The 18,571-nt window shown below is 37.9% G+C and overlaps 1 protein-coding gene across 3 annotated transcripts in view; it reads left to right on the top strand.

The window, feature by feature from the left end:
- The window catches only part of BPNT1 (3'(2'), 5'-bisphosphate nucleotidase 1), a 217,449-nt gene that overhangs the window by 5,859 nt on the left and 193,019 nt on the right, over window positions 1–18,571 (top strand). Inside the window, exon 1 of one of the 3 annotated variants that reach the window (XM_085612945.1) lies at window positions 1,857–1,972. The exons of 1 other annotated variant lie outside the window; for it this stretch is intronic. The gene's annotated coding sequence lies outside the window, so the exon portion shown is untranslated. Of the gene's footprint in view, window positions 1–1,856; window positions 1,973–18,571 lie in introns of those variants that run through there. One more of the 3 variants, XM_085612948.1, reaches the window with a different exon arrangement.

The raw sequence follows: 18,571 nt of genomic DNA, 5'->3' as shown, positions 1-18,571 counted from the left end.
GTGCTTGCACGGCGAATCATAAAATGCAGTAGCCCACTACTATGCAAGGGGAATTACATTGTATATGTTCAATATGTATGGTGCGAATGGGAGGCTTAACAGGGAGATATAAGACCCTGCTGTTGGGATTAACTACATTCACAACTAATGCTGTTTACGTGCGAATGGAATAAAGGAGAAACGTTTTGTACCTCTTCGTGTTGTGGTGTCTCTCTCTATCTAGAGGATCAATGCTCAGATGTAACTTGAAGATATGCAAAATGACATCAAATTACGCTGGAGCATAAGCCAGCATTTAGCACTATTATATTAGCCCTTGTGTCCAAAATCGACCCGGTTTTGCATTTTAAGCTAGGAAAAAAGCTCTAAATGCAAGAAAACACAAACAGCAGCAGCTGCTTGCTAAATTCTTTTATTCCTGTGCTCCTGTGTTATACTTTTTGTGCCAATGTACTCATAATCACACAAATGGGCGTAAATGCCTAATTTATGGTAATTTTGTATCAAAAAGAGTATTGCGAAATCACTGAACTGACTGATTACTTAGGCATAATTAAAATTACGAGGTGGTGTGTGTGTTTGTGTCCTGTCTAAAATACTCCCAGCTGTAATTGTTCGGGAGTTGGTAGTCCAAGTGCTTTAAATAGGCAGAGGCTGATTGGTACTGAGTATCTGCACTTCTTTAATTTGAAATGGAGAGTACCTGAACTTCTCAGCACTGCTGCAATACGTTTAATGGAAGAGTACCTGCACTTCTCAGCACTGCTACAATACATTTAATGGGAGAGTACCGGCACTTCAAAGGAGCAAACAGGCACTCTAAATATTGAATACCTGCACTCCTGTATTTCCATTTAAAACACTGGGTAGTCCCATTACACAAGCTTGGTACTAGTTCCTGTGTTCAGTCAGGTTTGGTGTGACAGCCTACCTAATTATCTGTGGCTAATGTGATTCACAGCCCTGCACAGCGGGTCCTCCTCAGCAGTGTGGGTGTTCCATTCTGTAATGACAACAGGACTCTCAAAGATCACACTGTTGCTCAGCTGCTCTTGTGTCAGATCTAATAAAGGGAAATTTTTAACTACAAAGCCCAGTATGCAATGAAAAAAACATCGACTGAATGAACTGCTAATACATGGAACTGGAAACTTAAGCGGCAGGCAGGCAGGTGCTGAGCTTTACACTTGGACAGAAGCACGGGGTTTGGTTATCCCTTTATAAAATGAACACTACCAAAATGCAAAGGTAAAACTTGGACTGGATTGTCTAGTAATCAGTGATGTGTTTTAATGAGTGTCGATGTGGCCATCTTGCTATGAGCAAACTTTGATGGTATGTTAAGAATAAAATTAATTTAATTAATTAGGGTTAAACAGCTCATTGGCTGAGAGGGCAGAGAGAACCTTTCAAATGCAGATGTGAGAATGTCACCGTAATGGGCCCACTTAACACTACTTGGATAAACGTTGCCTCATAAAAACATGTGTACCAGAACAGTGCCAGCAGTAGCTAAAGTGTCTAAAAAGAAAACAATAGGCTGGCACCTCCTTCCTGAATCCTGACCCACCCTCGACCTTGAGGTTAGTGTTAGGGGGGAGTGCCCGACATTCTTTTTACTTAATCCATTGCAGCACGTTCTGCAGGTGCTTATCATTGGCATTGCGAAGCATGAAAAAAAAGTATTTAATTAGAAACTATTCCTTAGTTATGTCCTTTAGAATAATAATACAGCGGGTTTTATCATGCTTTTAAAGGTTGTGGTATTGTTTAAGTAGCCCGCGAAGGCTCTCGTTGGGATATCTCGAAATTCAAAGATGGCTGCTGGATTTCATAGTAGAAAGGCGGGGTTTTGCTCTCCCGTTGCCCAATCGGCCTCCTCTAGGTGATAGTGCACAGCTCCCTCCTATGAGCTCTTCCTTCACTATTCCCTGTCACTAAAAGCAGCAGCTTGCAGCACAATCTCAGCCAGGTAAGAGGCACATCTGTTATGCTACCTATACACTGTTCCGCCTGCCATGCCATCATGTATGTATGTGTGAGATACAACCAAGAGAATCCAGCCTCTATAACACCGATTAGGGCTTTTAAAACGTGCGATCACCATCGCTTCCTAGCTTCCAAAAAGTAAGTTATACTTTTATAAAAAGGCTCATGGGTGTCTTCTTCTTCTTATCAATTAGGAGAGGTGATTTGAGTAAAACTGCGCGAGTTTTCAGTAAAATTGGTACCATGTTAACACCGGGCTACAAATGTGGCAGCTCAGGCTGCGTTTTCTGCCGAGGGTGTTTTTTGTTCGTTGTGCAGGTGCAGGTGATGCAGTTGTTAACCGTTTCATCCTTGGCAGTTCTTGTATTATCGTTGTGCTGCTCTCAGTTTTAATATTTAAACATTATACTTTTTATTTTGTTTCCAACCTTAAATTACTTCCATCTTTGTCCCGTGCCCTCTGAAGCAGGAGAAAGGCTTGCAAGATGAAGTAGAGTAAAGTTGAAACAAACAAGTGCCGTGGCCATAAACTACCTAGCACTTTAAAGCCAGCGTTGCTTTCAAAAGCCCCAACTTTCGAAACTTCAGACCTGGCGATCTCTTAGTGTTTTTCCAGTTATTTGAGCCCGTGCCTGGCATAGCATACATTTATGGCTCACTTAGTCAAGGATGCAATTTGCAATAAGCATTGGAAAGTCCAAGAGATTTGGCGTTGTTAAATTTTTGTTTCTTTAAACGTTCAGTATGCAAAGGATATCTGCCAACATATAAAATGAAGGAGTGCCACAAACCAGCCCTGGCACTGAACAGCACTCCTTTTCAGTCAACTTTGCACATGTGATTAGAAAAAACTGACCTCACTCACAGTGAATGGCCTGGGCGAGCATGTGTTCAGTGCTGTTAGGAATTTTATGTAAAATATAAGATTTGCTAGACTGGCCAAATCTAAAATCTACTACGGAAATCCATACATCATTTGCACACTTTGCCTCTTGACTAATTGACAAAGAAACATATTAGTAAAGCGGTTCCGGAACCGTTTATTGATCACAAATAGATCACACTTTAAGTCTGCAAAGGCTGTTTAGGCATCTGCAGAAGAGAACTATCTGTGTCTAGTAAGTCTAAGGTTATAATACTGTTAAAGTACTTTATGTGGGTATTATACTTGCAACATAGATCTGTGTAACTTGCCAGTGACAAGCTTTAATATAGAGCACTGTATGTAATCTGCAGGTAATTGGATTATAGTATAGATTGCTCAGTGGGTTAATTAGTTTGTTGCAGAGATCCTTGTGCTATCTCCATGTTTCAAGCTACAGTCCTAGTGAAATGCTCAATGGGTTTGCTCTTAATGTATGTATACTACAGGGAACAAGGTTGATCCCTGGCTGTTTTAGCTGAGATTTTACTTCCAAGGTTGATAATGTCTACACAAATTTATTCCAGTACCCAGCGCTACTCAATTTGTCTTCTGACACTTATTTCTATTTAGGGTATTAGGACAAATACAGTTGCTGACTGTCCTTAAAGTGAGCCATTTTGCGTAATGCCTTTTACTCCCTTTTCCATGATGCAGCTCAGTACAGCATAAAGTGTTAGTTGTTGGATGACAGTGAAGTAATTGGAACTGTATGTATCCTTGTCGGCCCACATCACCAGGACACAGTCAGGATGATGGTTTCGCCAAAAGAATGGCTCAACTCTGAAATTTGGATGGTTCCTTCTCCAGGACAACACTTCTGTGGATTGAAATTTCGATATCTGAAGTTGTTCAATGTGAGGTGTGAAATAGTTTGCCTGTCTTATTTTTTATTTTGGTCCACACGACTTTGCTGGTATGCCTTTTTTATTTTCCAATTCTGAATGCAGGTTTCCAAGTACCAGTGTTGAAATTTGTTCATTACCTACCTTTTCATACCATTATAACCTCAAAACACATTGTAAAACATGTACTTTCAGCTCCCTTAAATCTTCTTAAACATCGCTTTAGCTGACAATGGAGCTGAGATAGCGGATCATCCTCTCTTTCCACTGATTAATCTAACTTGCACAGACTTTGAGAACACTCTGCTGTCACCTTTCTAGTGTGGCAATCGACTGGCACTTTTTCATGACTTGACAAATGACAGGATACATCTGCTTGCCAACCACTCCGAAGCAAATTGACATGGAGTGGAACGTGTCCTGAGTTTGTGTTTTGGGACCGATATGTCGGATAGAAGTGCCTCCAGAAGAGTTTGGAGTAAGATTAGCTAACTAATGGTGTTCCTAGATGGGAAAGTCTGCCTCACCACCTGGCTATAGACTATACAGGAAGACTGTACAGTTGAGCAAAACGTTGAACAGGGAATTTGCAAGAGTAACTACATCTGCCATTTGTTTCTTATACATTAAATAACATGGTAACTAAGAAATCACACCTGGTTCAAGATAATCTTGAGGGAGGGAATAATTCGTCACTCAGCCTTCCAGGAGCCGGGTGAGGTGATGTCCCTCACCTGGTAGGATTAATAGAGTTCTTCAGGCTGTATCTACCAGATTATCGAGTGCCCAGCAGACCCGTCAAGTTATCTGCAATTTGAGGGTGTCACCCGTATTGAGGGTTCAACACCCGCCAAATCGGGCTGTCCCCTGCAGTGCACGCTTGGCTCCCAGTGCCCACCACAAATGCCTTTCACCCAAGACTCCTGATTCACGGCATTTTATTTTTCTGGAGACTTCCCTGGTGATGTACTAGTGATTTTACGTTTGCGCAGCAAACCGTAAACGTCTATGTGTAAAAATGTAAATATGATATTTTGCAGAACTTTGAACTAAACGTGTTTGTTTTTGCAAGTGTAGTTTTGCTATATTTGTTACAATGGAAGCATTCTTTTCAACCACTACTTGTACATTGCAGTATAAAATGTTGAAATGATTTTCTATGCCCTAAAGTATTGTAGACAATAATTTTGCTTGTAGCTCTGCTAAAAGTGAATTAAATAATTTACGGAGATGCATTGCCTGTTAAATGTAATCCTGACATGCATATAGCACCACCTAGTGGCACCGCAAAGTTTTTGTAGTGTGTTTTTAGGTCTCGCTGAGCCAGCGCATGCGCTGCCCTGCGAGAAATTGAGTGTGTGGGTTTTCAAAGTGCAGCCACAGGCTTTTGGTGGCCTAGCGCTAGCGTTCACGCGGGCGTGTACGCGCGCATCTACCATTTGGGTTTCTGTCAAAGCTCATTAAGCCTTGCGTGCCTCAATGAGCTTTCACTTTCGTGCTTGTTAATTAGCGCGCACCAGTCGCGTGCTCACGTTATTTGGAAACAGATGGTCGCGTTCACTTTTGTGGCTGCTTGTTTCTTACGTTAGGCGCTGTCTCCCATCAATAGAATCTATTACTCCCCAGCTACTCAGTGAAAAGTTACACTTTATTAGAGGAGCTAAAAGTAGGCTTCATTCATTTACCCGCATCCACGTCATGCCCTGACTCTGCATTTTCGCTGTGACCGCTGCATTTAAATCGCTTCAAAGACGCCATCAGGCGGGGAGCAGAGGTGAACACTCTCCCTCTCTTTCATTGTTTTGGGCTTAGTATCCGCTGCAAATAATAAAATCATGTTCCCTAATGCCGAAGTCTGTAGCTCAGGCCATGGCACCACATCCCCGGCTGCTGTGCTGCCTTTATTTTTTAGAATTTTTGGCATTTATTTATAATCAGTGTGCCTATTTCATGGGCTGCTGCGCTATAACTTGCAGTTCCTGAGATGAAAGGGCAGCCGACCTGCAGCGCTGCCATGTTGGGAGCTGGGTTTGTATAAGTTGGCGCTGCAGGCTGGGGGTCAGTGTGGAGTGACCTGCAGTTCCAGCAAGACACCAAAACAAGTTGTGTGGCTGGCAGAAACTCCGAACCGTAAGTATTTTATCGACTCCCCCACCCCCATGCAGTTTTTTTTTTCTTTTTCCATTTAATTTTTTGGGCTTACTGTACTCGACAAAAATAAAACCATGTTCCCTAATGCTGAAGTCTGCAGCTCAGGCCGTGGCTCCACATCCTCTGCCGCTATGTTGCCTTTATTTTAGGTGTTTATTTTATAATCTGTGCCCACTTCATTGGCTGCCGCGCTATAACTTGCAGTTCCTGCGAGGAAAGGGCAGCCGACCTGCAGCGCTGCCATGTTGGGAGCAGGGTTTGTATTAGGTGGTGCTGCAGGCCGGGAGTTAGTGTGGAGTGACTTGCCGTTGCTGCGAGGAAAGGGCAGCGCTGCAGGCCGGGAGTCAGTGTGGAGTGTACAATATACCGAACACTACCCAACTGCTGGACGGGGCACTACTTATTGAATTCTGCTCTTGGGCTCCGATTCGGCTGCCTGGCTCAGTGTGCAGTGGCACGTCTGTGGAGCTGCAGTCCGTGCTGGCAGCAGCTGGTCTGTTATGTTTTTTTCTTTGCATTCTGCACTGATAGACTGTAGAAAACGTCATAGTTTGGGGAGACTTTTTCATTTAAATTCTCTCTGTTGTAAATTCCATTGTTTTAAATGGTTAGCAGGTTCTTCTAGGTTTAGACCATAATCGTTATGTTCTAGCTTGGCAAAGTCCTGCATTTTGAGGTTACCTACTTTTACAAATGTCTGTGTTGCTGTAACTACTGAGTTCTGCTTCCATGTGCCCATGTTGGAACCATAAAGTAAAATGGTGTCAAATGCGTCATTGTGCTTATGTGCATCAGAATATATATGTCTCAACTCCTTCACATCCATCACAACTCCTTCACTTCCATATGCGCACACAGCAGCAATCTAGGAATGTTGAGAAGGGGCAGTGGGGCGCTCATGTGTGCCTGTTTGTCACAATACGATTTATGGTAAACGGAAATTATTGGGGCCCTAAACATATTATAATTTAATTTATAGGCATAGGGAAAATAAATATAGAATTTACCAGGTTGCCACTGTTTTCGTGGCAATTGCGCAATAAGTTCAAAACAGATCGCCAGGGAAAACAGTTTTATATTTACAGCGGTGTCTTAGATTTATTTCTCTAAAGCTTGTTTCCCTAGGTTTCTGTATTTCTCTTAATTTCTCTAATTCTGTTATCCTCTCTTTTTCCTTCACCCCTTTTTTTCTTCCCCTCTTTCTTCCTCCTGCTTTTTTTTCTTCCTATCTTTGAACACTACTTCTCTTTCCTTTCTTTTTTGTTAATTCTTTTAGTTTCCTTTTCTTTCCTCTCCTCTTTATTTCATCATATTTGTCTCTACTTTTATTTGTTAATGTCTACCTCTTTTCTCCTTTAGCACCATTTCCCCTTGTTTGTTTCTTTCATTTTAATTTCTTTTCCTGTTTCGTTTTCTTTATTTCTCCTCTGTTTCTTTCTTTATTCTCTAATTCTTTATTCACCTATTTTCTCCCCTTCTGTCTCTCGATAATTATTTCATTTGTGCTTTTAATTCTTTCATTTGTCCTCCCCTTTGTATTTCTCTGTTTATTTTTCCTTCTTTCTCTTGATTTCTCTCCTTTTCTTCTTACTTTTTTTGGTCCTATCTCTTTCTGTCTCTACTTCTTTCCTCCTGCTTTTTCTTTCTTCTTCTTCCCTTTTTTCCCTCCTTTCTTTCAGTCTTATCTTTTTCTCTCTTCATTTTCAACTTTGTTATTCTTTCTCTTTTTTCTTGTTGTATTTACCTATTGTACTTTTCCATTCTTTTTCTTTTTTTCTTCCTCCATCTTCTTCTCCATATCTCTCCTTTGTTTCTTTTAGTTTCTTATTTTGTCTATTCTTGCTTTTGCATTCTTTTCCTCTCCTTTCGTTGCATCCTTCTCTTGTTATATTTTTGCTAATGTTGTTTTTCTCTTTCTCTGTCGTGCTCTTTTTCCTTCTTTGTTCCTACTTCTGCCTTTGTCATTGTTTCTTCGTCTTATTTCATTCATCCCTTTCACTGTTTCTTTCTTTTTTATTCCTTTCATGTACTGTTTCTTCATTCTGACTCTTTTGTTAACTTTCTTTCCCTGTCTCTCGGATTCTTTCTTTTTTCCTTTATTTCACTCTTGCCTTTTTTCTTCCATGGTGTAATTCTTTTCTTGTTTGTTTTGTAATCCGTTAAATTGCTGATTAATCGATAGCTGACTGAGTAAGCAGTTGTTGAGTGAGAGCTGTATGAACATCTGTGCTGTGAAGAAAGATTTTTAGATCGAGGCTTTGCAAATGCTTGTTTACATTCCTAGCAGGCTCTCTCTGCCCCTTTATCGGCTTCTCTGCAACCACTGTAAGGGTAGTTTGAAGGGTTGTCGCTTGCTCTGCAGCTGTACTGTGTGTACAACGAATGCCATTGCTGAGTGTGACTGACAATTGCAGTGATGTTGCTCTTTAGTACAAGTTATATGTATAGGAGAAACTTCCACTCTTATTGTCACTACTCTTCCTGGTGTCTGTAAAAGTAGTGTGTACACACAAACTACACAACACACAAACTGAACACCATTGTACTCAACAATGTTTGGCTTTGTACCTGGCCAATATGTGAAGAAAATGTTTTTTTTATTTGCAACCGCCAACGCGTTTCGTCCACAATCAGACTTCTTCAGGGCTACAAAAGTACATAAACACTATTTACAACAATGAATTCAAACATATATAAAATCAAGATCTAAGAATCTACAATCATTAACATGATTTAGGCACTATTAAATATGGGAAAAACAGTTATCTCAAAAAGGAAAAAAGTTTTTTTTATATACAATCCATTTGACCAATTTCATAAATTAGAGAATGGAGGAGCACTCTTGGACAAAAGAAAAAAGAGAATTTCATACATATAAATAGCACATACCTCAAAGTATATATTAAGAGCGTTTTTCAAATGCCAACGTATTTTGGCTAGTTGATCTGCAATAATCAGAATGCACTTTAGTCTAATATATTTTTTCATAAAGGCTAAATATAACTTAACAATCATCCATGCAGATATATATACACAACATCTAGTATAAGGCATTTTTTTGATTATTTATATTTTCACAATCCATTCCATATTATAATTATTCATATTCACACGGCCATTTGCCAATGTTTTATTATCAGTAAAGTTATAGTAATCCAAAAACTAACTTAAAAGAACATTTATTTGGGCAGTAAAGGTGTGTCCCCTCAGACGTTTCCAGCAGTAACCATATGTCCTAAAAGTATATAAAATTGCATAAACTATAAAGGGAGAACTACTACTATAATCACAAATGACTTTTTTTTATATTATTGTATGTATACATAGACAACCCTTTAGTAAAAAAATCAGTTTAAGCATCCATATATCAGAGAGTGGCACAGTGTCCTAATCATCCCGATATAGGATCAATCATTTAATTTCACATAAAGCTATATATCGGTTCTTATAAACATCAAATCAAAAATATGTGGGACACAAAAATATTTATATGCGCAGACACAATGAAATTTATTTTTTATTTTGTTAAAACAAACAGTGCTAAACTAGACAAAATTATTTTATCTAACCTAACCACTGCTGCATACTATTTGTTCCTATTGAGATCCTATTTCGGTAACAAACTTAATGTATTGTTTATGCCATAAACAAAATCAAAATTATAACTTCAGTTGAATAATATAAAACTACACCGGCACATATTATAACAAAGCCTCCGCTGCATACTTTTATCATCAATCGTAATACCGTTTTGGCAGCCATCTTTGCCAAGTATCAAAGTCATAAGATATGTGAGTTCTATCTCATATTAAAACAAATCAGATTGCGCCAATGAACTATAAATAGAGAAACGGTTCTCCACTTAACCCATATTACATTATGTGCTCAACATGACCTATAATTAGGCCTGGGCCAAAATTCCGTTCCGTTCGCGGAAATTGCGATAATTTGGCATTTTTGCGTTCCGCGGAAAGCGTGAAAATGTAAAAATTTCCGCATTCCTCAGCTTAGCGATAATTTGTTTCTTACTCGCGCTGTAAAATAATACATTCTCGCGTGCGCGCGATCGCCTTACCTGAATCCCCGCGTTTGCCGTCAAGTTTTCCCGATCCAGTCGCGTTCTCCACGAGATGTTGGATTGTTGGTAGCCATTTGCGCTGTCTCGCGACAGTTTGCGCCCGCAGTAACATCATGCGTTGCGCGATCACGTCTTTCTTCTCGCGATCATGCATCGCGAGACAAGTGAAAACAAGATGGCCGTGCCCGCGAGCAACCGCATGGGTAAGTTGGCGAGCCGCGACCACGCAGAAAATACCGCGAACGGGCAGGAAAAAAACATCCGCTTCTTTGCGATATTTCCGTGTGTTTGCGGAGATTTATAACATTTTCGCGATAATTTGCGAAAGTGAATTTCGCAAATTCCGCCCACCCCTACCTATAATATAGTTTTCACTACACATTGTTGGCGTTGTGAAGCCATTTGGTCAGACATCTTAGCACGGGTATAAGACCCAAGAGTAAATAAATATACATACTGCATATTTAAAAGTATATAGGTACCATCTTAACATAATACTACAAAGAGCTACAATGTTTTAATGTTCTCTCACAAAACCCCGACTAAGAGAGATTCTGAGATTGATGTAAAGTACCCCAAATACTCACGGTAAGTAAAACGCACCTGTCTCCAGACAGTCGTCTTGGCTCAAAAGTATTCGCGTTTTCCCAGCAATGGTATTCCCCTTATATATGCCGCAATAATTAGTAAATTATTTAATTAATGACAATTAAGAAACTTGTTAAAACGTGTTGCATATAGTAGTATTAGATGACGAATATAGACGCCATCTTAGAATTTGTCTACCCAATACCTCTAATGTGTGTTGTATTTATATAAAACGTATAGTAAGCCAATCCAAAAGTAAATCTTGTCTCCCAAATTACTAACAAAACATTTCTCCAAATGGCACGATTAATATTATTTAGGGACACATAGTTTTGCGAAATTCTTTTTATTATCAATTACGTTTTACTGAGAAAAACGCTTAATACATGTTTTATAACGAACATCCTACTAATATATTTTTAAATTTAATCATAGCTATTACATAAAAAAATCAAAGTATTATTGGATAAAGCCATAGTGTTGGAGTGCCGTTACAGGTCACGTGGTCACAGACACTCTAAACATTCTGTGATGGGCGCCATTTTGGAATGGTATGTCTTGTATCACAACACCATATCGCCTATAGATATTATGCGATATTTATATTATGAAATCGGTGTTTTGTAGACAAATGCATTTTTTGTTTAGCAATTGCACTTTACAGAAACGTTTGCACATTTTCATAACGGAAATTCTACTAATATATTCTTAGATTTAATCAGAGTTAGTACATAAACAATCAGAGCATTTAAGGTTAAGCCGTAATGTCGGAGCATTCAAAGCATTTTAAGTTAAGCCATAGTGTCGGAGTGCCGTTTCAGATTACATGATCACAGACACTCCAAACATTCTAAAATGGGCGCCATATTAGAATGGTATGTCTTGTGTCACAAGGACACATCGCTTGTAGATACTGCGCAATATTTATATTATAAGATCGATATTTTCTAGACAAGTCAATATACCTAAAGCGCCGTTTCAGATCACATAATAGATGAAACTCCCAACATTCTATAATGGGCACCATTTTAAAGTGGTATATCTTATACCATGGGGACATAATGTCCATAGATACTGCGCAATATATGCATCTAATCCGAAATAGTCATGCCAATTTGTACTAGATGGAAAAAAGGGTATTCTGATGTAATAGATTAGACATTAGTCTAGACTCTACTATAGCTATTACGACCACAAATATATTGTGTCTAAGATGACAAGCTACCAACTCCATACCATAAGGGAATTGTCTAGACCATAAGGCGAATATTCTATTGAACATTAAGTCTAATCTAAGATTGAGTATATACGATGTAACTGTAGGGTTTTATAGAAAATAATGGAATTCACTATTAGCATTCAATCCTGATGTAACACAGCGTAATCTACAAATCCAACGAGCTTCCATCTGTCTAAGCTGTAACGTCCTATTGCATCCTCTGGTATTAATGCCTATACAGTCTATTGCATGAAATGTAATGTCCCTTTTACTGGGATGGGTATCAATAATGTGTTGTACTATCAGATTCCTGATGTCACCATTCTTTATACTTCTTATATGTTCCTAAATCCCAATTTTAAGACACCTGATACTGCTTCCCACATAGATTTTATCACATGCACAATTAATTACATACACAACTTGTGTTGCAATTAATAAAAGTCATTATTTGATGTTCTCTAGGGCCATTATATTTGAAGGATTTCTTTTTATTTAGTCCAAATTTACAGAGTGAGCATCCCCCGCAAGTATAGAAGCCTTGTGGCTTCTCTGGTAACCATGTAGACAAAGATGGCTTTGATACTTTTACATGGCTTGGGCATAGTATATTCTTTATTGTGGAACCCTTTTGGTAGACAACGTTAGGTTTCTTTGAAACAAAATCAGATGGAAGGGAGTCTGATTTAAGTAAATGCTAATTTTTTCGAAGTATGTTAAAGATGTGATTACTATACATCCCATATTCAGTTATGAATGCGCACTGACCATGATTGTTATTGTCAGTGTTGCGCTTCTTATACATTAAAGTATCTTTCCTTTTACATTATCAGATTTTATTCTCTGCTCTCTTTAGACCGTTATCGTCATAACCTCTGGCCTAAAAATCCTGTTTAACGCTACATATGTTGTTTTCAAAGCTACTGTCCTCACTGCAGTTTCGCCGGATTCGTACCATCTCACCATATGGTATGGCGTTGATCGTTGTTTTTGGATGACAGCTAGTGGCGTGTAGCACACTATTGCATGCAGTTGGTTTCCTGCATAAATCACTATGGATTGCTTGGTCCTTCACATAGAGCCTGAGATCCAAAAACGTGATCTCATATTTGGAGCTACTTATAGTAAGCTTGATGTTACAGGTGTTAGTATTAAGATAAAGAAAGTAATTATCAAGTTCTTCAGAACTCCCTTTCCATATAAAAAAAATGTCATCTGTGTATCGTGTATAAAAAAGGACATTATCAACCCAATTTCTGGCACCAGGACCCCAGGCTTGCTCCATCTCATACAGCCCCATAAAGAGGTTAGCATTAGATGGAGCAAACCTGGAGCCCATGGCTGTACCCTGCTTTTGGAGGAACCAATCTTCCCCATGCATAAAAGCATTTTGGGTGAGGATCATTTCTGCCATCACCAACAGCATCTGGGTATGCCCCAAATGGCACGCATTACGTTTGAATAGAAAATGCTTTAAGGCCCTGAGTCCATCATCTAATCCTATACAAGTGTATAGACTTTCCACGTCCATAGTTACGAACATGAAAACATCATCCTCCCATCCTAGGTCTTCCAACTTCCAAAGAAGTTCTTTACTATCTTTAAGATACGATGGGAGGTTTTGTACCAAGGGCTGCAAAAAGGTATCAACATACTCTGCCAGATGTTCAGTTGGACCACCATTGCCCGATATTATTGGTCTGCCAGGGGGGAATGTGCCCCCTTAGGGATTTTGGGCAGCACATAAATGCAAGGATGTCTAGAGTTGTTAACTAGCAGGTATTTATATTCTAGATCAGTTATTAGACAGGATTCATGCCATTCAGTTAATCTGCTATTAATGTTTCTCTCAATCTGCTTTGTAGGATTTGACTGTAATCTCATATAGCATTCTGTGTTGCCCAATTGTCTATTGATTTCAGCTATATAGTCTAGGTAGTTCATTAAAACGATATTGCCGCCTTTATCAGCCTCACGGATAACCAAATTACGGTCATCTTGTAAGGACTGGAGAAAGGCTCTTTCATCCCTAGTGATGTTATGTTGATGTACACATTTCACATTGGTAGCATGGCTGTCTTCCCAATTATATAGTTCTTGTGTGACCTTCAAAGAAAATTCATCAATCACAGATCTAGTGCAGCTAGGTGGTATAAATTTAGATGTATTTCTTGGCCCACTGACTATGGTTGTATTTTCAATATCATCAAGATTTCGTGCATGATCCAATAAATACATCATCCTGATCTTGTAATGTAGCAATTGTATAAGAAGTATCTATTTCAGATATCGTGAACTCAGACATGCAAGGTACTTTCAACATCGGAAGACGGACATGTGGATTTTCAGCAAAATATTTTTTTAATTTCAATTTTCGTACAAAACGGAATAAATCCAAGTGTACCATATCCAATGCATGCTTTCCAGTTAGACAATAGTTAAGGCCTTTACACAGAATAGCACTTTCATGAGTATCAAACTGTCTTGAGGAGAGATTTACAATATTTACAACATTTGTTTCAACATTTTCTTCTATGCTGTCCACTTTGTGGTGCACAATCTCATTAACGGCCATTGTTAGTTATTTCCCAGTTTTGCTTTTGTGACTGATCTGGTATTTTTTGCCACCCCGCCTGATTCTTCGCCTACATTTTTCTTTTTGTTGCCTAGGCGATATCTCTGTACCGCGTGTAAAAAATCAGAGGTCAGATTAGAATTAGTATTGGCAGTACTCTTGCCCTCACCTGGATTACTATCAACAGAGGAGACAGAGGAAACAGAGGTGCTACTAGACGCAATGGTGGAGGCGTTTTTCTCAGACCGCGATACAGTAAAAATGTTTGCGTTCACATCATCATATTTACGTGCAAAAGTAAAGACGCGGCCTCGTTCATAATCATTTTGGTCTCTTTCTATTTTCTGTTGTTTCTTTCCCTTCAAATAGAGTTGGTATAATGCTAATTCCTTTTTAAGGATCACATAGTTCTTCTCTATTGAAAGTGCTATTCTGTTTAAAGGCCTTAACTATTGTCTAACTGGGAAGCATGCATTGGATATGGTACACTTGGATTTATTCCGTTTTGTACGAAAATTGAAATGAAAAAAATATTTTGCTGAAAATCCACATGTCCGTCTTCCGATGTTGAATGTACCTTGCATGTCTGAGTTCACGATATCTGAAATAGATACTTCTTATATAATTGCTACATTACAAGATCAGGATATGGTGAGATGGTACGAATCCGGCGAAACTGCAGTGGGGACAGTAGCTTTGAAAACAACATATGTAGGGTTAAACAGGATTTTTAGGCCAGAGGTTATGATGATAACTGTCTAAAGAGAGCAGAGATTAAAATCTGATAATGTAAAAGGAAAGATACTTTAATGTATAAGAAGCGCAACACTGACAATAACAATCAAGGTCAGTGCGCATTCATAACTGAATATGGGATGTATAGTAATCACATCTTTAACATACTTCGAAAAAATTGGCATTTACTTAAATCAGACTCCCTTCCATCTGATATTGTTTCAAAGAAACCTAACTTTGTCTACCGAAAGGGTTCCACAATAAAGAATATTCTATGCCCAAGCCATGTAAAAGTATCAAAGCCATCTTTGTCAACATGGTTACCAGAGAAGCCACAAGGCTTCTATACTTGCGGGGGATGCTCACTCTGTAAATATGGACTAAATAAAAAGAAATCCTTCAAATATAATGGCCCTAGAGAAAATCAAATAATGACTTTTATTAATTGCAACACAACACATGTTGTGTATGAAATTAATTGTGCATGTGATAAAATCTATGTGGGAAGCAGTATCAGGTGTTTTAAAATTCAGATTCAGGAACATATAAGAAGTATAAAGAATGGTGACATCAGGAATCCGATAGTACAACACATTCTTGATACCAATCCCAGTAAAAGGGACATTACATTTCATGCAATAGACTGTATAGGCATTAATGCCAGAGGAGGCAGTAGGACGTTACAGCTTAGACAGATGGAAGTTTGTTGGATTTGTAGATTACGCTGTGTTACATCAGGATTGAATGCTAATAGTGAATTCCATTATTTTCTATAAAAACCTACAGTTAGATCGTATATACTCAATCTTAGATTAGACTTAATGTTCAATACAATATTCACCTTATGGTCTAGAGTATTCCCTTATGGTATGGAGTTGGTCGCTTGTCATCTTAGACACAATATATTTGTGGTCTTAATAGCTATAGTAGAGTCTAGACTAATGTCTAATCTATTAAATCGGAATACCCTTTTTTTCCATCTAGTACAAATTGGCATGACTATTTCGGATTAGATGCATATATTGCGCAGTATCTATGGACATTATGTCCCCATGGTATAAGTATACCACTTTAAAATGGTGCCCATTATAGAATGTTGGGAGTTTCATCTATTATGTGATCTGAAACGGCGCTTTAAGTTTATTGACTTGTCTAGAAAATATCGATCTTATAATATAAATATTGCGCAGTATCTATAGGCGATCTGTCCTTGTGACACAAGACATACCATTCTAATATGGCGCCCATCTTAGAATGTTTGGAGTGTCTGTGATCATGTAATCTGAAACGGCACTCCGACACTTTGGCTTAATTTAAAATGCTTTGAATGCTCCGAGATTACGGCTTAACCTAAAATGCTCTGATTGTTTATGTACTAACTCTGATTAAATCTAAGAATATATTAGTAGAATTTCAGTTATGAAAATGTGCATCAAACGTTTCTGTAAAGTGCAATTGCTAAACAAAAAATGCATTTGTCTACAAAACACCGATTTCATAATATAAATATCGCATAATATCTATAGGCGATATGGTGTTGTGATACAAGACATACCATTCCAAAATGGCGCCCAGCACAGAATGTTTGGAGTGTCTGTGACCATGTGACCTGTAACGGCACTCCGACACTATGGCTTTATGCAACAATACTTGATTTTTTTATGTAATAGCTATGATTAAATTAAAAAATATATTAGTAGGATGTTCGTTATAAAACATGTATTAAGCGTTTTTCTCAGTAAAACATAATTGATAATAAAAAAAAATTCACGCAAACTATGTGTCCCTAAATAATAATAATCGCGCCGTTTGGAGAAATGTTTTGTTAGTAATTTGGAGACACGATTTACTTTTGGATTGGCTTACTATACGTTTTATATAAATACAACACACATTAGAGGTATTGGTTAGACAAATTCTAAGATGGCGTCTATATTCGTCATCTAATACTACTATCTGCAACACGTTTTAACAAGCTTCTTAATTGTCAATAATTAAATAATTTACTAATTATTGCGGCATATATAAGGAGAACACCATTGCTGGGAAAACGCGAATACTTTTGAGCCAAGACGACTGTGTGGAGACGGGTGCGTTTTACTTACCGTGAGTATTTGGGGTACCTTACATCAATCTAGGGATCTCTCTTAGTGGGGGTTTGTGAGAGGACATTAAAACATTGTATCTCTTTGTAGTATTAGGTTACGATGGTACCTATATAGTTTTAAATATGCAGTATGTATATTTATTTACTCTTGGGTCTTCTACCCGTGCTAAGATGTCTGACCAAATGGCTTCACAACACCAACAATGTCGAGTCAAAACTATATTATAGGTCATGTTGAGCACATAATGTAATATGGGTTAAGTGGAGAACCCTTTCTCTATTTATAGTTCATTGGCGCAATCTGATTTGTTTTAATATGAGATAGAACTCACATATCTCATGACTTTGATACTTGGCAAAGATGGCTACCAAAACGGCATTACGATTGATGATAAAAGTATGCAGCGGAGGCTTTGTTATAATATGTGCCGGTGTAGTTTTATATTATTGAGCTGAAGTTATAATTTTGATTTTGTTTATGGCATAAACAATACATTAAGTTTGCTACCGAAAAAGGATCTCAATAGGAACAAATAGTATGCAGCAGTGGTTAGGTTAGATAAAATAATTTTGTCTAGCTTAGCACAAAATAAAAAAAAAAATTCCTTGTGTCTGCGCATATAAATATTTGTGTCCCACGTATTTTTAATTAGATGTTTATAAGAACCGATGTATAGCTTTATGTGAAATTAAAGGATTGATCCTATATCTGGATGATTAAGACACTGTGGCACTCTCTGATATATGGATGCTTAAACTGATTTTTTTACTAAAGGGTTGTCTATGTATACATACAATAATATAAAAAAAAAGTCATTTGTGATTATAGTAGTGGTTCTCACTTTATAGTTTATGCAATTGTATATACTTTTAGGAAAATATGGTTACTGCTGGAACGTCTGAGGGGACACAACTTTACTGCCCAAATAAATGTTCTTTTAAGTAAGTTTTTGGATTACTATAACTTTACTGATAATAAAACATTGGCAAATGGCCGTGTGAATATGAATAATTATAATATGGAATGCATTGTGAAAATATAAATAATCAAAAACTTATATCTGCATGGATTGAATGGATGATTGTTAAGTTATATTTAGCCTTCATGAAAAAATATATTAGACTAAAGTGCATTCTGATTATTGCTGATCAACTGGCCCAAATACGTTGGCATTTGAAAAACGCTCTTAATACATACTGTGAGGTATGTGCCATTTATATGTATGAAATTCTCTTTTTTCTTTTCTTTTGTCCAAGCGTGCGCCACCATTCTCTAATTTATGAAATTGGTCAAATGCATTGTATATAAAAAAACTTTTTTCCTTTTTGAAATAACTGTTTTTTCCCATATTTAATAGTGCC

This window comes from Triturus cristatus, chromosome 6 (genome assembly GCF_964204655.1).
Source record: "Triturus cristatus chromosome 6, aTriCri1.1, whole genome shotgun sequence".
Taxonomy (NCBI): Eukaryota; Metazoa; Chordata; class Amphibia; order Caudata; family Salamandridae; genus Triturus; species Triturus cristatus.
Note: the sequence above shows the minus strand (reverse complement) of the source record. Positions and strands in the feature narration are given on the sequence as shown.